The 24235-nt window shown below is 46.9% G+C and overlaps 1 protein-coding gene across 1 annotated transcript in view; it reads left to right on the top strand.

Moving 5' to 3' along the window:
• CDC73 (cell division cycle 73) overlaps positions 1–24235 on the top strand; it is a 674568-nt gene that overhangs the window by 175829 nt on the left and 474504 nt on the right. The window lies entirely within an intron of this gene.

Raw genomic sequence — 24235 nt, 5'->3', positions numbered from 1 at the left:
ATGGTGTTGTATTTCATAGAACACTGCTTGCTAGTTGGGGAAGATTAAGATTCTTCCTGAATGAGGCTTTGTTGTCCAAATAGCAAAGAGACTCAGAGCAACAGATTTCCAGAAGGAAGGCGCAAGAATTCTGAATGAGCAGCCCCATAACCCTTCCCACGTAACCCAATCTAGGTTAAATCATTCCTATTGGGTGCATATTTATTCTTCCCCTGTACATAGCAAAATTCCTGTAAACAAAATGTGATGGAGAGCAGAGGATGCTGCTCCCCTTGCAAGCAGGTTTCTTCAGGCCTTGGTTGCATGCTTGTGCTTGCTCTCTTTTGTGAGGCTTCAGAAGCGGTTTGCTGACTTTTAAACAATGAACCATCTCTCGCGTGCCATATGAAAGACTGTATGTGCTGCTCGTAAAAAAATACACTAATGCATATTGCTAGCAGACTGCAAGAGCAAAACACTTGCTACTCTTCACGAAATGGCATGATCCATTGCAGTTATATGGATAGGATGTATTGTATATAAAAGTAAGTGCCCTTCATAAATTTGTCCCCACCTGTATCAACCAGTGCTGCATACTTCACTGATGGTACATGCTGCATCCAGATGAATTCTATTTGAAAGACTGCTTAAGTCATGCTCTTCTCGTGCTAATATTAGATAACCACAGGCACTTCCCTGTCTGTTTGGGTAGTGTTAACCAGGCTTCAAAAGTACAGGCACTCTAATTCTCTTTTTGCTATGGCAATGTAAGCCAGAGTGTTAGATGCAAGCCTTTAATTCAGATATTCCGAAAGAGGTTGAGGTCAACAAGAAAACACAGATTTTTGTTCTTGGGTTTAGCTGGACACTAGCTTAGCAGCGTTTGTTTGTAGGTTGAGTTTTGCGGCAGGGATATGTTGTAGATTAACATGCTGTGCGTATTTTACCATGTATTGATTGGAAACTCTCATTTGTTGTTAAATTTTTTATAAGTTGGTTTTAAGATCAACTTCTCAAGACCATGAAACTGTTAAAGATCAGTGTGAAGTTTCTGATTAAGTAGAGCAGCTGTACACACACAAAAAAGAACCCCCTTCTACTTGTAAAAAATGGACTAGCAATGGGTCTTGCCTCCAAGTTCTCGGTTTAGAAATCGTCTCAGACATGCTCAAAAATGCCTTCTGCTGTTGAGTTACTTTATTAATTTGCAAGTGTGGAACCAAATACAGCGCACTATTTGCGGTTAAACAGGTCAAAGCAGGAGGAAGGGTGGGAGATTATGTTAGTGGGGTTGTTTAGGCATCTACTACATATTGTACCGAATGGTTCTTGTATTTTTTGTATGTATTCATTCTTCCTGTTATTTGGCTATAGTCGCTAGACTATTTGATTTCATCTGACATAGGCAAGCAAAGATGTAATTTCTATGACGGCAATTGTGTTACGATTAGCAAAAGAAAAAGCCATATTGCACTTGCTATAACAACTTGAAATCGCTTTGTGGTGCTTAAAGTTTGTTTAAAAAGAAAAACGGGTCCAAACCAAGGAGGGGAAGCCAAGCAGCAAGACATCAGTTTTGTTGGAGTCAAGCAGTGTATTGACTGCACCCATATGTGCATAAAAGGTATCCCAATCATAAACAGTGAGTCTATCTAGTCATATGATTAGTGTGTCATCAGCATAGGTGTAGAAAGTTGAATTTAAAATTCTTATGATACTTGCAAATGGGGAGTACAAAAACATTACTAGGTTGCAACCATAGGGCATACCACTAGTTTACAGTTTGAAATCAAAGAAAGGAGAAAAACACCTTGAATTCTTCCTATCGGGGACTTGTTCTAATGCAGTGCCTTGTACTCCTCACCAAGGCTGAAGAGCCTCTTAAACCAGAGCTTAGTGGTCTATAGTGTGATAAACAGCTGGTAAATCCAAAGGGATAAAAGGTGTGTTTCCATTCAGCACTAGTCTGATAAAGCACAGATGTGTAAATGTTTTAAATAATACTCTACACTGTCTCTCAAACGTTTGAGCATAGAAGTGTAACATTCAACATAGGAGAAATCACACTTCAGTGAGCAGGGCAAAATCAACAGAATAAAAATACAGGTATTAGTAATGTGTGCTGTGGGCCCATTTGAAGCTAAACGAAGAGGTATGTGGTTTTAGACAATGCCACAAAAGGAGCTTAGAGGCAAAAGTGAGATAAGCCTGTAGATGTTTGAGCCCTAGAAGACTAGTTTTAGAGGATTGTAAGCCAAAGCAGCACAGAGAAATGCTCAAAAGAAGGGTGTGCGACTGTTTAAAGACCTATTAAGAAAACGTCCCAGTGCCATATCCACTATCTATGCAGTATTGGTCTCTTCCATTGCACATTAGTGTCCCTGAGGGTGAGCCAGTGAGGGAGGGTGAAGGGAAGTGTAAAGTGTCTTTGCCATTGGCTTCTCAGTTTGATATGTTTTGCAGCGTAAATCTTTCTGGATTCACTATGCAGTGCATTATTCCTCCATCTAGGAATTGTAGTATTTCTTCTTTTTTTTGTTTTTCGTGGCCCATGTGGGCGTCGACATACCACCATTTGGTGTCCTTCGTGACGTCTGCGCACGTCCTCCGGAAGCTCCCACCTTTGGTTGCCATCTTTAGATTCTTTTTTCTGCCGTTGGGTCTGGATTGACAGTGAAGGAGCTCCTAAACTTTGGAGAGAAGAATCGATGAAAATTGACGAAAACCCACAAGAACATCGAAAAGATCACCGGAGAACATACCGGATTACTAGTCCCGTACAGAGAACGACGAAAGAGGAGAAAGAACATGGAAGACTTCGACGTTTCTTCAAAGAATGCACACATGGGGCTCAATGGGCGCAGTGATGGACAAAACTCCATCATTTAAATTCTGCACAAACTGCCACCATAAGTACGCGCCGAAGGACCAACACCCGGTTTGCAACTTCTGCCTGCTGCTCGACCATCGAAGCGAAGATTGCAACGCCTGCGCGACATTCACCCCGAAGACCCTCAGAGTAAGAGGGAGGCAAAGAAGAGCAAACTACAGCATGCAGGGACAGAGGACACCCCCATCGCTCCGAGATTTGGGACTCTCCAGTGGAAAGGAGGATAACATCGCCGAAGGACCGGAGGACGCCGTAGCCGTCGGCCGAGAAGAAAGACGATTGGAGGTAAGAGTCGTCGAGCACAAAACACTCCACTGATACTCACAGAAGCGAGTCAAAGTCCTCGAAGGGTGCATTGCAGTCGAAACACTCGACATCGTCAACTGCATCCAAGAGAAAACAAACCGTCAGTTCCTTTGAAAAGGACTCCCAGACGGCGAAAGCTCAAGAAAAGGGTAAGGCGCCGAAGAGCAGCCACGAAAGGGAGGCTTTGACCTCGAAAAATGAAGGCCTGAAAGCGGCTACGACTTAGACGTCGACAACCGCGCAAAGGAAAGCTGAAACCCTTGAAGCAGAACACGCGGCCGAGATGGAAAAGAAGAAAAGGCTCGAGGCCGAGATGGCAAGCATCTTGCAACACAAGAAAGACTTCCCCGAAAAAGTGAAAATGTACAGCATTCCGTCTAAAACCACGGCCGAGGCCGAAAAATGTCTCGACATCTCAGCCACCGACCACCTTAGAACCTGACGATTAACAGGAGGAGGAAGAGCTGTACTACAGCGTCGCCGAAAGGGAGGAAGACTAGCAAACCTACCATGCTCGACATCCTGGAACTTGCAGTGGCAGGATCTCACCGGAAGAAGGTGTAGAATCGTATCCTTCGAGGCCTTCGCCGCCGGACGACACAGGGATGTATATCAGGTAATCAAAAGAGCTGCAGACACATATGGAGTGCAGCTAGAAGAAACTCCAATCTTGCTTCCTCTTGGAGACATTGTTGCCGTCACAGACTAGAAGCCAGTTCCTGCCCATGCTCCCAAGTGTGCTGGACTAGGGTAAGGAAGCCTTCAAGGAACCTGCTATGTGTAAAGCAGTTACCCCAAGAACAGAGAAGACATTTAAACATTCTTTAAAGGACCCTATGTACATTAGGGGGTCAGTGCCAGCCGACTCAATTATCACATCCACTGTTAGGAAGAGGGCAAATATACCCACAAACGCAGGACAACCTCCATATAAGGAGAGCAGGAGAATGGACCTAATGGGGAGGAAGATGGAAAGAAGTGCGACGATTCAATGGCGCATCGCCAATTCCAATGCGCTGATCAACAGACGCGCATACCAGCACTTGGATGAAGTGAGCGAACTGCTTAAACAACTGCCAGAGCAATATCAGAGAAGGGCGAGCCACCTGGTAGAAGAGGGAAAGAACATGGCAAATACATGTTTGAAGTCTGCCCTAGACGCAGCGCAGACATCAAGCAGGCAGATGATGCTTGGAATAACAGAGAGGAGGCATGCCTGGCTAAGGATCTCTGGGTTCAAGAATGAAGTTCAGAACAACATTCTCAACACACCCTTCAACGGGGAACAGCTGTTCGGCGCTCCAGTTGATGAAAAATTGAATCAACTCAAAAAGGACAATGAAACAGCTAGGTCCATGGGGGTCCTGCAGTTCAGAGGTATGAGAAGGGGGGCACCATCAAGAAGGCCAACAGGTAGGGGGAACCACCAACCTGTGGCACCACACCAAACCTTCCAACAAGGTTATCAAGGAGGTAACCAGGGACAACAGCAGGGACAGCAGCAGCAAAGCTGGCAGTACCAGCCCGAGGACCATCCTTTCGAGGGCACGCATGAGGAAGGGGAAATGGACAGAGAGGGAGTCCACTACCCACATCCAAGTGACTCCTCAGTAGAACCAACGCACACCCAGCCAACATCACTAGGGTTGCGGAAAAAGACAACACAAGGACAAAACCCAAATCAAGATGAACACCAGTTCCTCCAACACACAACACCAGTAGGAGGCAGGATAAAACATTTCCTCCACGAGTGGAGGAAAATCACATCAGACAAATGGATACTAAACCTCATACAATACGGTTACTGTATAGACCTAGAAAAACCACATCCAAACAAAAAGCCAAGAGGCAAAGTACACTCTGCAAAGGAGCGTGCACTTTTGTTGCAGGAAGCACAAGAACTCTAAAACAAAGGAGCCATAGAAATAGTACCATACAAGGAACGGAACAAGGGGGTCTACTCCACCTACTTCCTCATACCAAAGGTGGACGGAACCTTGCGCCCAATTCTGCGTCTAAAATTCTTTTACAAGTTCATAAAGACTCAAAGATTCAAAATGACATCACTCCAAGAGGTCATACCACAGCTACATGAAGGGGAATACATGGCAACTATCGACTTAAAGGACGCGTACTTGCACATTCCCATCAACAACCAACACAAACATCTACTAAGGTTTATGATCAACAAGACTCACTACCAGTTCACAGTACTGGCATTCGGACTCCAATCCGCACCAAGGGTTTTCACAAAATGCCTGGCAGCAGTATCAGCACACTTAAGGAGAGGGATACATGTATACCCTTACCTAGACAACTGGCTGGTAAAAGCAAACTCATACAACAAGTGCAAGCGACACATGGAACAAGTCATACAAGCATTAGCCCAACTAGGGGTTTTCAATCCATTGGGGCAAATCATCAATAGAACCAGAACAAGTGAAGATATTCTATATTCTTAGGTGCAGAGATCAACACCATACAGAGCAAGGTGATTCCAAGTGCAGAGAGAACATTGGCAATATTGAAACAGACCCGTCTGTACCACAAGGGGCAAGTTCTGACAGTGAGGACAGTCAGCAAACTGATGGGACTGATGGCGTCATGCATACATTTGGTACCAAATATACGCCTACACATGAGGCCATTCCAGGAATGGATCCAACAATAATGGTCACAGGCAACAGGGAGTTGGGAAGATCTAGTGGTTGTCACGCAAGCAATACAGCAAGAAATAGCGTGGTGGAACAAGAGGAACATTACACAATGGAAACCTTTCACACAACCAACTCCCAACGGTGACCATCACAACAGATGCCTCCCAGGTGGGGTGGAGAGCACACACAAGCACCTTCAAGTTGAGGGGATTGTGGTCACAACAGGATGCGATAAAGCACATCAACTACCTGGAACTAAAGACAGTGTTCCTAGCCTTAAAGGCCTTTCAGAAACAGCTGTACGGACACAGGGTGCTAATCCAAACGGATAATACAACCGCGATGTTCTACATCAACAAGCAAGGAGGGGCCACAGTCAGTGACACTATCCGTGTTAGCACAGGAAATATGGAGATGGGCAATTCCAAGACCAATAGACCTGCTAGCAATACACCTACCAGGGACGGACAATGTGGAAGCAGACAGACTCGGCAGACAGACGTCAGCATCCCACGAATGGGAGATCAATCAACAAGAAATCCAAAAGATATTCCACAAATGGGGAACTCCGCAAATACACCTATTTGCAACACACAAAAATGCAAAATGCCAAAAACTTCGCATCCAGACAACCGTTCAAACTGTCCCTAGGGAATGCGCTATGGATAAGCTGGTCGGGGACATTTGCCTACGCTTTTCCACCGATACCTCTGCTACACAGGGTACTAAACAAATGCAGATTCAGCAACATGACGCTAATACTCCTAGCACCTCAGTGGGCCAGACAAACCTGGTTCTCACAAATCATGGAGATGGCACAAGTGCCCGCTCACAGGTTCCCCACAAGAACGGACCTGTTAACAATACAAAACGGAAGAGTTCTACACCCAGAGCCGGAGGGCCTCAGCCTCGCAGCATGGCTCCTGAAGACGTAGAGTTTGCCCACCTCAAACTGCTGGAAAGCACTAGGGCGGTGCTCAGAGAGGCAAGGAGACCGACCACAAGAAAGTGCTACGTAGCAAAGTGGAAAAGATTCTCCGAATGGGGCATTAGGGAGAAACTACAAAGAAAAATTACCAAGAATCAACTGTTATACTTAACGCATCTACTACAAAATAAACTAAGCTACACATTTCTAAAGGTGCACTTAGCGGCGATAGTGGCTTACACAAGAGGAGAAACAGGGAAAAGTTTCTTCACCTCTCAAGTAGTAAAGAGATTTCTAGAAGGGGCAAAGAAAATTGCACCTCCAAACAGAATGCCGGCGCCAGCATGCAATCTCAACGTAGTGCTAACCCAAATGATGAAGGCACCATTTGAGCCTATTCATAAGGCAACACTGCACATGCTCACGCTAAAGACAGCCTTCTTAGTAGCTATCACATCGCTACGAAGAGTAAGCGAATTACAAGCGCTAACACTAAAAGAGCCCTACCTACAAATACACAATGATAGGATTGTAATGAGAACGGATCCCCATTTCATGCCAAAGGTGGTGTCACGGTTCGACATCAATCAGACAATTCATATACCAAGTTTTTTCCAAAAACCATCCACAAGCATAGAAAGGGCGATACATACACACATGCACTATATCGAAAGGACAAAGGAGTGCAGGAAGACAAAACAATTCTTTGTATCCTTTGCCAGCAGTGTTTTTGGACGACCAGTTACCAAAAATACCATTGCACGGTGGATATCCCAAACCATTCAATTCTGCCACAAACCAGCAGGACAACAATTACAAGGAGCAGCTCATGCTCTATCAACAAGGAAGAAAGGAGCAACAATTGCGTTTCTAGCAAGCACACCTATTCAAGACATTTGCCAAGCCGCAACATGGTCCTCAGTGTACACGTTCACTAAGCACTGCTCTACTGCGTAGATATTCAAATGAACAAGAAAGCGCAAGTGGGACAGAGGGTCTTACAACATATATTCAGTAACCAGAGCTCATCTTCCACCCAGCCACTACAAACCTAATAAACCGCTATAAATTCTATGCACAGCATAGTGAATCCAGAAAGATTCACGCTGCAAAATGTATAGTTTCTTACCTGTCGGTGTAATTTTGCAGCTTGAAGACTTTCTGGATTTACTAGTGATCCCACCCTCCTCCACCAGAAAGATGAGACAGTAGGAAGACTATTAAAACAGGAGAAAGACTTTAATAGGAGAAGAAGAAAAAAAATAATAAGAAAAAAGAATCCAAAGATGGCGACGTGAGGTGGGAGCTTCCGGAGGAGGTGCGTCGACGGCACAAAGGACATCAAAGAGAAGAAATACTACAATTCCGGACCCAATGGCGGAATAATGCACAGCATAGTGAATCCAGAAAGTCTTCAAGTTGCAAAACTACACTGACCGGTAAGAAACTATACATTTTCTGAGATGCAATCCGTATGATTGCTCAGCTAAAGCACCTTTTTTGCGTAGCACGAGTGATGATTACATCTAAAACCTTAAATCAATCTTAACTAGTCTTTGGCTGCATCATGACATTGTATTCACTAGTATTTGGTGTTAGCCCTCCTCAGCAGAGGAACTGCTTACATTTAATTGCTAACACACATCCCCAGTAGGAGTAGAAGCAGCTCTGTGTGGTTTTTAGCATTTTTGGGGTCTCAGAACTGAGGTGCATTATTAGTGTGGGCATACCCACACCATTTAGAGAGCACAAAATGTGGATGGGAGATGGAAGTGCTGGGGTAATTCTCATACTCTGTTTTTAAGCTTCTCTCTCTATTTACAAACCTATGCAAATTAGCCTTGCCCCCGGCCCAAAATAAGTAGAACAGACTTGGCTCCCTGGCTTTATGCTGTTCAGTCAGAGATCACACAAAGGATTACACTGGGGAGTCACAATAAAGGGCCTAGAGTGGTCTTCAGAGAGAGCAAGATTGGCTCAGTTATGATGTGCAGCATCGGGGGGAGAAGTTGGGGTGATATTTTATTCATAGGGTTCACTCCAGTGAATGTTGCATAGGCTTCATAGGTGTCAGGCCTCTCCATTTTGGCAAGAGTTTGTGGAATAATTCATGGATATTGCTCATTCTCCAGCTATTACTCAAAATGCAGGAGTTCCTCCACAAACCTGAGGCCTACACTTTCTTTTAACAGATCCATGATGCTTGAAATTTCATTGGAGTGAAATGGGAGGGAGGGACTTGGGGAGTGGGGGGGTGTTCTGCTTGGGTTTTCGGATCAGATAGAACCCGCTCAACAGAGCCTCTCTAACCCAAACCAGAACGTTACCCCCTCCCTAGGGCCTATTTACACCTAAATAACCACATATATGTACCACCTAAGGACAGGGAATTCCTACTATATATACCAAGACCTACAAGTCACAGCCTCGCGGTCCCAAACGGACCCAGGACTTCCTGCCCAGATGGCAGCCACAGCCTCGCGGTCCCAAACGGACCCAGGACTTCCTGCCCAGACGGCAGTCACAGCCTCGCGGTCCCAAACGGACCCAGGACTTCCTGCCCAGACGGCAGCCACAGCCTCGCGGTCCCAAACGGACCCAGGACTTCCTGCCCAGACGGCAGCCACAGCCTCGCGGTCCCAAACGGACCCAGGACTTCCTGCCCAGACGGCAGCCACAGCCTCGCGGTCCCAAACGGACCCAGGACTTCCTGCCCAGACGGCAGCCACAGCCTCGCGGTCCCAAACGGACCCAGGACTTCCTGCCCAGACGGCAGCCTTAGCACGAGTTCATCCTATCATTACCACGACATACAACAAGGGAATTAACAACAAGGGAATCAGTGTTACTATGTATCAGATCACACAAAGATGGCTAGTTGAGCACAACCTGTTCCCCAGTTCGAGGGGCTCCTTTCTCCCTTATTCAGTTACCACCTACCTGATCAGGATTAACATCTGTTCATGTCGAGTCACAGCTGACTAGAAGAATAGGTTACCCTCTTACACAAGAACACGTAGCACATATTGCTTTACTACAAACTGAATACTTTATTTAGTTATTACATGCACACTCACGGAACATAATACATATCACATAACCTGCAAAGAAAAGTGAAAGATTAAGTTGTACACTCTAATAGTAAGGGGTTGACATCACCTTGGTCGTATGTAGCCTGCACTCAATGGTCATCTAGGTTCCCTTCTCGTCTGCGCCTCGGCTTCGCCTGGAAGTCACACCTCCGCAATCACGGGTTTACTCCCGTCTCCCTCTCCGAGTCACTGGGACCTCTTCCTCATCGGCTACTCTCTTCTCTTTGGAATATCTATTTCTCGGTTTTTCTCCACCTCCAAGTTTGTCATCTGTCTTCCCTGGAATAAGTAGCAGCTTTACTGCTAACAGCCAGGTGCCGCCTATGGACTAGAAGCAAGTGCCAGTATCTGTCTCAAACTTTTACTAATATAGATGTGCATTTCCTCATGGAAAATTCCAGCCCGTAACCTGCCGCCCACCAAATTCTTGTACCTCCCCGTGCCAAGGACACGTTCCCAGCCGGCCGGCCTGATGTAGTGTCTTCGGCATGAAGAAAAATACAATCCTTCGATAAGGGCCGGCCTGAACCGGTTCTCTCCAAGCGAATAACACCTCCTAACTAAAACACTGCCTATGACCTAGAAACATCCCAAGCTGCCAGAGCAGGAGGAAAGATGGAGTCTCTCCCGTTTAAGGCCTACCAGGCCTGAATTCAGCACGGCTCCATGAAATACCCTCACTACAGAACAGATTACCCCTAATGCTAACTAATCTATCCCCTAGGATATGTATGCAAACCCTGATCTATGGGGAAGAACACAGGATCATGTCGAAGTGCCTAATAAATAGGCTCTATACACTACTCTAACCCTTAGACTTGAATGGAAAGAGACTGAAGTCACCTAAATCACCCTTCAACACAATAAGACCGGAAAAATCGAGCAGTACATTTCACCCTTGACTTCAGTCTATTATACATTCATTAAATGGAGCTAACATCTGTGGAAGAATAATATGAAACAAAGCTAACTGATCTATGTCTAGTACCAAGTGTGCAGAATTGAAGTAATGAAGAAATACACTGAATAAAGCAACAGATAGAAATCAAAACAGCAACAGCAATCAAAATACCACCTAATATTTGGCGTAGCATGTGTATATCAGGTAACCAATTAAAGAGCCAGTCAAACCAGCCCTGGTCAATGTGTTTTCTAACTTCTTCTGTTAAGTCACGCAACTTGTCGATGTGAGCACGAATGGATTGTGTATGGTCAGACAAGTTAAAACAACAGAGACCTTCGAAGTCCGAGCAATCATGTCCATGTTTAAGCAAAAGATAATCAATGGCTGCTCTATTTTGCAAAATGGCCCTACGTTCACCCTGGGCGTCTAATAGCATGTCAGTCAAAATTGTAGAAGTATGATTAATAGATTTCACCATCCAGCAGGCCATTTTCCCAATAGATTTGGCATTATAAACCGCCAAAGCAGGAACACCAATAATTGAAACAGCTAAGCTAAGGTATTCAGACTTGGAATATAAATGCAAAGATGGGTCACAATCCTCCTGTAACATTACAGTATCTCGAAGCACACGAGAGTTGGCATTCGGATGCGATGCGAACATCAACAAACTGAGTCTCGTAATGGCACAAGGGCCTCCGGAAATGTTTGCAGGGACAAATGGCCAGGAAGTATTACCACATGAGAAAAGCCATCCGGCAGGTAGTAACATCGTGCGATAGTGACTGGGGGTAACTACCAAACTATTACAAGTCATATTGTTCTGAACTGAAACACATGTGGTCGGTGTCCTTTGAAAGCACAAAGTCCGTTCGTGAGCTGTAAACGAAGTGGCGCCTTTTAGTTTTAGGCGCAGACATTCAGAGATCGCACTAGGATTACACGTAAGAAAGAAGCACAAATCACCTTGTGTGATATTATAAGTAAGTATTTGGGACTGGATGGGGGTTTGCTCGTTCGGCAATTCAATACATAGGGGGCAATATACATGGGTAGCAAAATCACCCAGGAGAATATTGGGACGGGCCTTCGAGACATTAAAAATATGAGTTAATGTTTCCAATGAGGCGGGGACAGCAACCAGACAGGTCGCCAGAATATCATGTACAGATCTCATCGGTGTCAAACAGAAGTGAGGGGCGTCAGTCACCCTCTTAGCTAGTGCGGTCCAAAAGTTCGATGATGAATCCCATGCAGCGAAGGAACGCAACACTCTGGTTCCCAGTTCATCCCGGGTTGATAGGATCCCTCCTTTCTCGTCGTACCAGTCCGAAAACAGTCCGGCTCCGACACATCCTGCAGCAACAATCCAAAGAATGATCTGAAAGAGAACCAAATACAGGCATTAATCATTCTCGTAAATAACATTTATCAGCCGGGACCGCTTCCCAGCTATCTTTCCCTGGTCTCATAACCAAAATGGTATTGTCCTGACCGGTGGCAATGACCTCTGCTTGTTCAGGGGGATTCTTAGGCGACTGCACCCAAACTCTGGCCCCAGGATTATCCGTGGAGCCAAAACCTTTCTGGCCACGTACAGTTAGCAACGTTGGAGCAGTGCCTTTCATTAATACACCACTGAAAACAGGCATTCTGAGTAATTGAGCCACTCGGTCAGTGCGATGTATCAGTAAGTCAACCTCACTGCTATTCAGCAGGAGCACCTTAATCTCTCCCTGATAATCACTGTCGATAATTCCTCCAAGCACCTGAATGCCTTTTACAGCCAGCCCCGATCTAGGGGCGATCAATCCGAAATTTCCAGGTGGTATCTGAACACCAACACCTGTCTCTATGATGACTCGATCTCTACTTTTTATAACAATGTCATCCATAGCATGCAAGTCTAAACCTGCCGACCCTGGGGTCGCTCTACATGGAGCCAAAGCTCCGGGAGTAATTTCCCAATACATCACAGTTTCTCTGATTTCATTAGGCATAGCCTCAACATTCGGGGGAAACAAACGCATAAGTGGAGATTTAGCATTTAAAAAAGGACGATTATTCAAAATCAATAGTGCTTGGGGCAAAAAGTCTCGCCAATTTTTATACTTGTCATCCGTTAACTTACGCAGCTGGTCCTTTAGCAGGCCATTCAATCCCTCCACCAGGCCCGAGGCCTGTGGGTAGTAGGGTATATGGAATATCCATTCAATATTGTTTTCCGCACAGAATTCCTGTACCAATCTTCCACGAAAATGGGATGCATTATCAGATTGAATTTGGAATGGCACACCATAGTACATCATAATCAATTCTAATGTTTTAATGGTATTCAATTGGGTAGCTTGCTTACAGGGAAGGGCTACCAGCAGGCCACTGTATGTATCAACAATAGTGCAAAGATATTGACAATTCCTACTCATGGGAAGTGGACCAATGTAATCAATCTGCCAAATTTGAGCGGGCAGTTTGCCGCGATGTAAATGACCTTTAACAATTTGGGGCACCTTACGCCGTCTGATATGCTGACAAACGGGGCAGTGTAAAATAACATTTTTGATTAAATCTAAGGGAATATAAATTCCTCGATCAGCAGCCCACCTGCTAGTGGCCTTCTCTCCAAAATGTCCTGCCTTCTGGTGTGCCCATTTCGCCAATCCCGCAATATCAGAATCTTGCCTGTCCACCACTGCCTCAGCAATTTAAGACTTCTCATCTGCAATGTTATGAAAAAATTTGTCAAGAGAATCTATCGGGGTGTGAGCGTCCACATGGAAGATTGTAACAGTACTCTGTGGGAGCATCTCCCAAATTTCTTGCCATAACTCTTTTCCCCATAATTCTTTGGAATGTAACTTCCAATTATGGGAATGCCAAGTTGGCAACCAAACAGCCAGTCCATTGGCAGTAGACCAAGAATCAGTGAAAATATGACATGTACCAGGTAACTCTTGTTTCAAAACTTGGTAAACAGCGTAAAGCTCGGCAAATTGGCTGCTTTTACCTTCACCAGTTGTGCTCAACAATTTCTGTGTGATCGGATTATAGGACACCGCCTTCCAGTGCCGTGTCATCCCTATAAACCTCGCTGAACCATCAGTGAACCAAACATGGTTTCTTTCCGCTGCGGACAAATCATCAAAAGGCTTACCCCACTTGACAGGAGACTCCTGTGCTAAAGGTACGGAACATTCACTCTCAGTCTCAGTCGATGGCGCTCGCGCCACCTGCTCATGTAAAGAAGCAACTCCTTTCGGGCCCACACGTGCCCTGTCTTGTATGTACCATTTCCATTTAATCACACTCGCCTCTTGAGCGTGTCCAATTCGGTGAGTTTTCGGCGAACTCAGAACCCACTGCATGATAGGAATTTCCGGACGCAGAACTATATCATGTTCCAAAGTCAATTGCTCGGTATCCACCAGAGCCCAATAACAAGCAAGTAACTGTTTCTCAAAGGGTGTGTAACGCTCACCAGCATCAGGTAACTTTTTGGTCCAAAAACCTAACGGTACTTTACTCCTGCCTTGTTTCTGCCACAAACTCCAATTTGCATAAAGGCCCTGTACAGACACATTCAAATCCACGTCACCATCACGTACAGGCCATAAATCCAGAGCATGTTGAATTGCCTCTTTTGCCAGACTAAACGCATCTTGCTGTGGTTTATCCCATTCAAATGCATTCTTTTTACGCGTGACCCGGTACAAGGGGGCCAATATTTGACTCAAATGAGGAATATGCTGGCGCCAAAAGCCAAACAGACCAATGAAGCTCTGGGCTTCTTTCCTATTTCTAGGAACTGCAAAATCAAGAATCTTCTGTTTAACCTGAGGGATCACTTCACGGTGCCCTTCATGCCAATTAATACCCAAAAATTTTACAGCCTGGGACGGACCTTGCAATTTATCTGGGTTGATTTCCCAACCTTTCTCACGCAGGCACTCAATGACTCTGTCTAATTGGGTCTGAACTTCCTCTTGTGTTTCGCCTTGGATCAAAACATCATCAATATAATGACATATCTGAATTTGGGGATGAACCGGTACCTCAGCCAAATGCTCTGCCACCAGCCGGTGACATATCGTAGGACTATGCACATAGCCCTGGGGAAGACTTCTAAACGTCATCTGACGCCCGTTCCACGTAAAACTGAATTGTTCCTGACACTCTGGGGCAATCGGAATTGAAAAGAAAGCATTAGCAATATCAATGGACGCATACCATGTACCTGGATGCTTCTGGATTCTCTCAATTAGTGTAATAACATCCGGTACTGCAACAGTCAAAGAGGGTGTGTGCTTGTTCAATTCTCGATAATCAACGATCATGCGCCAAGAGTTATCACTCTTACGCACCGGCCAAACAGGATTATTCCAAGCAGAAGTAACTGGGGTTATGACTCCTGCATCCACCAACTCCTGAATAGTGGTACTAATCTCCTCATGACCACCTGGAATACGATACTGCTTCTGACAAACCACTTTTGTCGCATGGGGAACTTGTATGGGGGGCATTCTTAAACGACCAACCCGTATAGGTCTGGACGATATATAATGCGTTGTTGCAAATTGGTAACATCCGTCATCTAGATGCAAAGTCATTCCTCTCAAAATATCAATCCCAATTATGAATTCTAGAAGTGGCACTACTAGTACAGAATACTCTTTTCTAGGAATTCTACCTATTCTCATTTCAAGCAAAGTTTGAACTGCAGGGGTTTCTTTTCCACCTAATCCGGTAATAGTAAAAGGCTGACCTGTAAACTTCTTCGATTTTCCATGAATAAGAGTGGCCTCCGCTCCTGTATCTACCAATGCTCGGGCCCTTTGGATATTACGATGTCTCCAATAAATGTCAATATCTACATAGGGTCTATTATCTCTGTGAGCCCATCTGTGTACCGGAGCTTGACCTATTTCCTAATCATTCTTACTGCATTCTGTATACCAGGATAAATCAGGATAAAGACTCTCACGCTTCTTAGGTATCGGTACCTCCTGTTCATATCCATTCCCAGTACGGAACGGATTCGTATCTTCTGCATTGTACTGCGGGTTGCGATCGACCAAACTGTGACGATCCTCTCTCCTCCTCAACTCAGGGGATTGATCCCTATCATCTCTACGTCTGCTGTAAACATAATCAGTTCTCCCCCTTTCTCTTTCCCCCTCTCTCTCGACGGGGGGACACATCACGTGCAGAACGTCGATCATCACGACGAACAGAGCGCCCACGGCGGTCGTCATCACCGCTACTGTCAGAACCACCACGATCACACTCAGTGGTCCGAACACGCCGGGCACCCTCCTTTCGATCCAAGCCACGTTTGCGAAACAACTCCCACAAACGAGCGGTAGTCTCACCATCAATGTCCTCCCTCCGCACACCATCAGCCAGAAGACCAGAAAAAATATCACGTCTAGTAAGTTTATTTTCACCAGGAGTACGAGTGTCAGGCCGGGACTGACGTTCAGGTTTAAACCACTCACCCAACTCACCGAGTTGGCGCACCAATTCCAAAACCGTAGATAACACGTTACCAGTCTGATTAATCAATAAAGTCATCATGACCTGCTTATAGGCAACAGGGGAAGATCGAATGATACGGTTCCGCACAGAAGATGTCAACAAACCATCAAGCAATCTGTCAGCAGTACCCAGAAAAATTGCCGTTTTCATCACCTCCTCTTTGAGACGTTGAGCAGCATCACGCAAAGTATACCACGGCTTGTCATTCACAGGCCAGTCAGATTCAGTAGGATATTTTTGATTACAACCCTCAGTCGCCAATTGGAGTAAAGAAATCTGACCAACACCATTATAGTTACGAAAATGATCCTGCACAGTAGAATCCAAACTCAAGGAACAGAACTTTAAACAATCGCCAGTATCCAACATAATACCAGCAGCGCCCAGTTCATAAAGGCGCACCATCCATGTGAGCAAGGACTCACCAGCTCGCTGCCGAAATCGCTGTAAAATATCACTAATTTCCTGTTGAGTAAAGTCTTCTAAACAGTCCAAAGAAATACCCTGCGGAGCATTGGGAGACTGCTGCAACTTCCGACAGAAAACTGGATGCGCAGAAACCGCGGGACGAGCATCACAAGGAGCCCGATCAGTACTCGTAGAGGGACAATCAGTGTAAGAGGCATTGATCCCACTCGAAGAACGAGCGTAATCACGGGGTGCACCATCAAAGGTGCGAGAAGCAGACTTACAATCATGGCGGGAGCGAGAAGACTCGCGCTTGGCAGACTCCTCACCCGAGGAACAAGAATCAGTCGAGTTCCAGATATTACCATCCCATTCATCAGGATTCCAATCCAGCCCGGCTGTCGCCACAACCAGACGCACCTTTCGCGTCGAAACCCGACCGCGCCTGTTCTTGTATTTATAACGAGCAATTCGCACAGCCGCCCGTTCGGCAATAGTTTGGTAAGTCTCAAGTTTATCAGCAAGCAACTTATTTTGACACCGCAACAAAGTATGAGAATTCTGAATCTCAACAAAGTGCGCTTCCACATCCTTAAGAGATATCTGTAACTTCAACAATCTCTCATGCAGAATCCTGTATGCAGACAAAAGAATCCAACCTCTGCGCCCCAAAATGGGAATCTCCTCACCCTTCGATACGGGTGCCTTCTGCAAACAAGCAATCACATTAGCCGGCTCTGCCAGCTCCAAAGAAGAATTCCAATTCTCACTCAAACCAGTAGAATCAGCCCACTCACGGGCCAAGGCTTCATAAGGCGTTGAATCCCATCCGGGAATATCAACGGGCAACTTAAAAGTAGATTTCGACCTTCTAGAAAACATCGTGAAAAAGGAAAAAGAAGAAAAGAAGAAAAAGAAAAGGAAGAAAAATAAAAACTATACACACAAATATACAAAAATAAAATGCAAACAAAACCACGCGCGCGCCGAAAGCAAACACAAGACAACCACAACGCACACAGGTTTCGTAAACGGTTCGTGACGCCAAATGTTCTGCTTGGGTTTTCGGATCAGATAGAACCCGCTCAACAGAGCCTCTCTAACCCAAACCAGAACGTTACCCCCTCCCTAGGGCCTATTTACACCTAAATAACCACATATATGTACCACCTAAGGACAGGGAATTCCTACTATATATACCAAGACCTACAAGTCACAGCCTCGCGGTCCCAAACGGACCCAGGACTTCCTGCCCAGATGGCAGCCACAGCCTCGCGGTCCCAAACGGACCCAGGACTTCCTGCCCAGACGGCAGTCACAGCCTCGCGGTCCCAAACGGACCCAGGACTTCCTGCCCAGACGGCAGTCACAGCCTCGCGGTCCCAAACGGACCCAGGACTTCCTGCCCAGACGGCAGCCACAGCCTCGCGGTCCCAAACGGACCCAGGACTTCCTGCCCAGACGGCAGCCACAGCCTCGCGGTCCCAAACGGACCCAGGACTTCCTGCCCAGACGGCAGCCACAGCCTCGCGGTCCCAAACGGACCCAGGACTTCCTGCCCAGACGGCAGCCTTAGCACGAGTTCATCCTATCATTACCACGACATACAACAAGGGAATTAACAACAAGGTGTGAGAAAGTGGCTCTGTATATACTGTTCCCTAATAGGTACAGGGTGTACAGAGTCCACAGTCCCCCAGAGGCTGATAGGGGTCAAAGTTAGGTATGACCTTACTCTCAAAAGTGGTAGCTTGGTCGAGCAGTAAGGCAGTACCAGAGGACAGTGTAAAGCATTTATTGTACACACTCAGTCAGCAAATGGTTTCACACACTCAATAACTGAACTCTAGGCCAATGATTTGTATATATAAAATATATGCTTGTTTTATTTTTAGAATCACAAGGGGGTAAAAATATACTTTCTCAGAATGAGAGGTTGAATATAAATACTTTTGTTTCAAGCAATAAATTTGTGTAAACAGTCACAGTTGGTTGCAATAAACAATCCTATTTGCTAAACATAACAATGCATTGAGCTCAATGGTAAATTCAGGTTATTTGTAATAAATTACTTTTCAGATTACTTTTGGAATTCCAGGTCTGGATCCTAGAACCAGCCTGGGGTCAGTATTCAGAATCAAGTGATGAAAGTCGACTTAATAACTGTAATGATTTTTAAATAATATTTAGCTATTTCAAAAGTTAGCACTTAGAAAATATTTCACAGAAAACATTCAATGGATCTCTATGGCAAGAAATTCAAATTGCAGGTAGAGTACTTTATCGTTACTTTAGTAATCCAGGACTGGGTGCCTAGACCCAGGACTGGGGTCCTTATCAAAAGCAGGTAAGTAATTTCGTTTGCAGAAATGGTACGATTTTAAAAGAATATTTCAAATTTGCAAAAGTAGACACTTAGAAGAAATTTCACAGAAAAGCAGACAATGGTTTCCTATGGGAGAAAAATGAGTTAGAAGTAAGTATAGTTGTGAACACTTTTCAGAGTCAGGGCTGGGCACCAAGATCCAGCACTGGGAGCTCACCTAGGAGCAGGTGAGTAAATTCGTTTTTGTCACTTGGCTGATTTTTGGTGAATTTTTGCAGTTTTGAAAAGTTCACACTTAGAAGATTTTTGAAGAAAAAGCCAGTCAATGTTACCCTATGAGGAAAATGAAGTTAGCGGTTTAAGGGTAAGTACTCGACTGGTAGTGTTGAAATTCCGGGCATGGACTCAGGGGTCCCCCAGTGTCAGGTAGGTACAGTTGGTTCACCCTCAGCGGTTTCAGGACGGCCGGGTGCAGAGAGAGTTGGGCCCAATGTTATCCTATGAGGGATAGGGGGGGCCTTGGTTGGTGGCTGCTGTCTGGCAAGCCACGCGGCTGTGGGAGCTGGGCTCCTGGTCACTTACTCAGGGCAAGTGGGGAAGTAGGTTAGTGTAGAGAGGGCACTGCCAGGGCCACTCGGGCGGCTGGGTGCAGGGTGCTTTTGAGCCTTAGGGCGCTCAATGGATATCAATGGGAATGTTCCGGTTTGGAAAGAGGCTGCAGGCTCGGGGACGAGGATGTTTCAGGTGCCACCACCACTTCGAGAGGTAAGTTGGGTAGTTGTAGGTTAGGTGGGTACCCCGGGATTGGGCACAGGGGGTCGCAGGGCGCCGGGTGCAGGGGTGCCTTTTTGACGTCGGGAATCTTACCCTCTGGTTGATCGCGGCTGGGGTGGCACTTGGTTCTGAGGCTGCAGGCTTCTTCCGGGATGTCGAGGGGGGTCCTTGGGTGCCGGACTCTGGGTCACAGTCGCCGTGGGGTCGTCCTCTGGGTCTTTGTCCACTCCGGCACTGGCCAGGCTTGGCTGGTGCAGAGTGTGTTGGGTCCGCGGTCCCGGGCTGGTGCCAGGGATAGCAAGTAGGTTTCTTGAGTAGAGCCTCTACTCGTGGGAGTCCCAGGGGCTTAGAGCTAAAAGGTAGCCAGGTCCTCCGGGGTTGGTGAGGTTGCTGGCCACGTGGGATGCCGCGCTGGTGCAGGTTCGAGAGTCGACAGGCCGGTAGGGCTGGGGCCAAAGCAGTTGGTGTCTTCTTCTCTTTTTAGCAGCTGCAGGGCAGGTCTTTGTTCTTCTTGCTCTTCTTGTCGTTTTTCTATCTGGAATCTCAGGAAGGAAGGTTCAGGGGGCCCCTAAATACTAGATTTAGGGGCGTTACAGGTAGGTGAAGGCCAGGGACCAATGGGTCCTTGTCCTGGGGTGGGTACACCCCCTATCCTGCCTCTCTCCTGTGGGAGGGGGGCAGTAGCCTAATCCTGATAGGGTAGGGCCTCCCATCTTCAAGATGGCGAGAGCCCGGAGATGTGCTTCACCTCGCCTCCCCCACCTGAGGGGTGGGGTGGGCAGGCTGGCACATCCCCTGTCCTTGTATGGGGTTTCCGGCCAAGCTTCCCGCCAGAGTGGGGGGTTGCAGTGGCCTGGGGAAACTCCAACTGGCGGCATGCCTTTGAAGCTTCCCTTTTGCTCATCCTGGGGGAGGAGATTTCTCACCTCACCCAGGATGTGCATTGTTGCAGGCCCGGGAGAGCAGGGGCTCTCCCACCCAGGGGTCCAGCAACGTGTCTGCTGTGTGGCAGCCTGGGCAGCCTCAGAGCAGACGTGGATTGCAAGTTAGCTGTAAGGGGGCATCTTCTAAGATGCCCTCTGGGGCGCTTAGTACATTAAATCCTACACTGGCATCAGTGTGGGTTCAATGTGCTGAGAAGTTTGATACCAAACTTCCCAGGCTTCAGTGTTGCCAATATGGTGCTGTGGAGCTCGTGTTTGACAAGCTCTCAGCACCATGTATTCTTAAATGACAGCACTGCACTTACAGTGCCCAGGAATGGACCTGGGTACTGTAGGGGCACAGGGCTCCTGCTCCTGTGCCCACACCATAGGCGTAATGCACCCAGCTAGAGGGGTGGCTGACATATGCCTTGGCAGTGTAGGTGATGGGCATGGTACACAGTGATGTGTGCCATGTCGACTCTTTGTTTTGTCCTGCACCCAGACACTCAGCCTGCAAGGGCAGTGTGTGTGTGTAAGGGTACAGGGCCTCTGAGGGTGGCACAATGAGTGCTGCAGCCCTTAGAGGCCTTCCCTGGTCACAAGGCCCTGGGTACCTAGGGTACCATTTACTAGGGGCTGACATGTGGCTAGGGTTTGCCAATTTGGGGTTTGTGTGGTTTAAGGAAGGAACATAGGCCCTGGGCACCTGATTGGCAGGAACCCAGGGTACACTCAATCGAAGTACATTCAGCAATTTAGCAAAAAGTGGGGGCATACCAGGCAAGAAAGATGGCACTTTCTCACACAACCCCCCCCCAAACGAAAGGTGATGAGACTAACCTTGTCCTATGGAGTCTTCATTGTCTAAGTGGAAGAACCTGGAAAGTCCATCTGCATTGGCATGGGCAGTCCCTGGTCTGTGTTCCACTTCAAAGTCCATTCCCTGTAGGGAGATGGACCACCTCAGTAGTTTTGGATTTTCCCCTTTCATCTGCATTAGCCATCTGAGAGGTCTGTGGTCAGTTTGAACTAGGAAGTGAGTGCCAAACAAGTATGGCCTCAGCTTCTTCAGGGACCAAACCACAGCAAAGGCCTCCCTCTCAATGGCACTCCAACGCTGCTCTCTAGGGAGTAGTCTTCTGCTTATAAAAGCAACAGGTTGGTCTTGGCCTTCATCATTGGTCTGGGATAGGACCGCTCCTATCCCTAGCTCAGAGGCATCAGTCTGCACTATGAACTGCTTGGCATAATCTGGAGCTTTTAGAATTGGTGCTGAGCACATTGCTTCTTTTAGGGTGTCAAAAGCCTTTTGACAACTAACTGTCCAGTTAACTTTCTTGGGCATTTTCTTGGAGGTGAGTTCTGTGAGGGGGGTCACAATGGACCCATACCCCTTCACAAACCTCCTGTAGTACCCAGTCAAGCCAAGGAATGCCCTGACTTGGGTCTGGGTTGTTGGAGCTATCCAGTCCATGATGGCCTGGATTTTGGGTTGTAAGGGCTGTACCTGGCCTCCACCTACAAGGTGGCACAAGTACACCACAGTGCCCTGCCCTATCTGGCATTTGGATGCCTTGATAGTGAGACCTGCACTCTGCAGAGCCTCTAAAACCTTCCCAAGGTGGATCAGGTGATCCTGCCAGGTGGAGCTAAAGACAGCAATATCATCAAGATAAGCTGCACTAAAGGACTCCAACCCAGCCAGGACATGGTTCACCAACCTCTGGAAGGTGGCAGGGGCATTCTTTAACCCAAAGGGCATCACAGTAAACTGATAATGCCCATCAGGGGTGGAGAATGCTGTCTTTTCTTTTGCTCCTGGGGCCATGCCAATCTGCCAGTACCCTGCAGTTAAGTCAAAGGTACTGAGAAATTTGGCAGCCCCCAATTTGTCTATCAGTTCATCTGCTCTTGGGATAGGGTGAGCATCTGTCTTGGTGACAGAGTTGAGCCCTCTATAGTCCACACAGAACCTCATCTCTCTCTTTTCACCCTGTTGATGAGGTTTGGGGACCAGAACCACTGGGCTAGCCCAGGGGCTCTCTGAAGGCTCAATGACCCCTAACTCCAGCATCTTGCTGACCTCAGCTTTGATGCTTTCCTTGACTTGATCTGACTGTCGATAGATTTTGTTCTTGACAGGTGCACTGTCACCAGTGTCCACATCATGGGTACACCAGCTTGTCAGACCAGGGGTCAGGGAAAAGAGGCTAGCATATTGTTGCAAGACTTGCTTGCAGTCAGTCTGCTGTTGGGCAGAGAGGGTGTCTGAGAAAATCACACCATCTACTGACCCATCTTTTGGGCTGTAGGATAGGAGGTCAGGGAGTGGCTCACTCTCTGCTTCCTGTTCTTCATCAGTCACCATCAGCATGGTGATGTCAGCCCTATCATTGTAGAGTTTAAGGCGGTTCACATGGATGACCCTTTTGGGTATCCTGCTAGTGCCCAGGTCAACTAGATAGGTGACCTCACTCTTTCTCTCTAGGATAGGGTAAGGGCCACTCCATTTGTCTTGGAGAGCCCTTGGTGCCACTGGCTCCAAAACCCACACCTGTTGCCCTGGTTGAAATTCAACCAGTGCAGCTTTTTGGTCATACCAGTGCTTCTGGAGCTCCTGGCTGGCCTCAAGGTTCTTGGATGCCTTTTCCATATACTCAGCCATTCTGGACCTTAGGCCAAGCACATAGTCCACTATGTCTTGTTTGGGTTCCTGAAGAGGCCTCTCCCAGCCCTCTTTTACAAGACATAGTGGTCCCCTTACAGGATGACCAAACAGAAGTTCAAAGGGTGAGAAACCTACTCCCTTCTGTGGCACTTCCCTGTAAGCGAAAAGCAAGCATGGTAACAGGACATCCCACCTCCTTTTGAGTTTCTCAGGGAGTCCCATGATCATACCTTTCAATGTCTTGTTGAACCTCTCAACAAGGCCATTGGTTTGTGGGTGGTAGGGTGTAGTAAACTTGTACTGCACTCCACACTCTTTCCACATGTGTGTTAGGTAAGCAGACATGAAGTTGGAACCTCTGTCTGAAACCACCTCCTTAGGAAAACCCACCCTGGTGAAGACACCCAGGAGGGCCTTGGCTACTGCAGGAGCTGTAGTAGTCCTAAGTGGAATTGCTTCAGGGTACCTAGTAGCATGATCCACTACTACTAGAATGAATTTGTTCCCTGAGGCTGTGGGAGGTTCAAGTGGACCCACAATGTCCACACCTACCCTTTCAAAGGGGACCCCCACCACTGGTAGTGGAATAAGGGGGGCCTTTGGGTGGCCACCTGTCTTGCCACTGGCCTGACAGGTAACACAGGAGCTGACAAACTCCTTCACCTTTTGGTGCATCTGGGGCCAGTAAAAGTGACTCACTAACCTTTCCCAAGTTTTGGATTGCCCCAGATGTCCAGCTAGGGGGATGTCATGAGCCAAAGTTAGGAGGAACTCCCTGTACTTCTGTGGCACTACCACCCTCCTGGTGGCTCCAGGAGTGGGGTCTCTTGCCTCAGCATACA

The sequence above is a fragment of the Triturus cristatus genome, chromosome 4_1, assembly GCF_964204655.1.
Source record: "Triturus cristatus chromosome 4_1, aTriCri1.1, whole genome shotgun sequence".
NCBI classification, from domain to species: domain Eukaryota; kingdom Metazoa; phylum Chordata; class Amphibia; order Caudata; family Salamandridae; genus Triturus; species Triturus cristatus.
This window is presented reverse-complemented; position numbering and strand designations above follow the sequence as displayed.